Consider the following 628-nt stretch of genomic DNA (forward strand, 5'->3'; position numbering starts at 1 on the left):
TATATAAATATAGCCATATATTTGGAAATAAACAAAATTCAAGATTTATATCAAGGTTTCTTGTATCAATATGAATGATTCAATTAATTTCTTGCCTATATTTCTGAGCAAGTGTGTAAGTACAAGTTGTTATAAAATGCATGCATTAATAGTATATATTTGTCATGCATCAATAATATATTTTATTTACATTTTCGTGCATATAGTATACTATATTATATATGATTTCATACATTGTTAAGCATATATGAAAAGCAGTTCTTGATCTATCCCGTAACTAATGGAAAAAAAAACTTATTCGGCATATTTTGTGAAACAAATATTTCAAAAATTTGAAACAAAATATCGATATACTTTACTTAAAAACAGTCTTTTTGGCGAAAACTGCGCTATGTTCTTGTTCGCCTTCAATATTAGCTATTCGTAAAATTATGGAATTAGAGATAATTCATTTTTTTGTCATTTTCTATAATTTTTCATGAATAATTTACACATTATTGCATATATGAAATGATGTGACTCTCTTATACAGTATTATTCTAAATATTTTTTAAAGAATGAATATCACATGTAGAAGCGTGATTGTGAACATACACATGCATATACAATATATATATATATATATATA

The sequence above is a fragment of the Atta colombica genome, unplaced genomic scaffold (genome assembly GCF_001594045.1).
Source record: "Atta colombica isolate Treedump-2 unplaced genomic scaffold, Acol1.0 scaffold146, whole genome shotgun sequence".
Taxonomy (NCBI): Eukaryota; Metazoa; Arthropoda; class Insecta; order Hymenoptera; family Formicidae; genus Atta; species Atta colombica.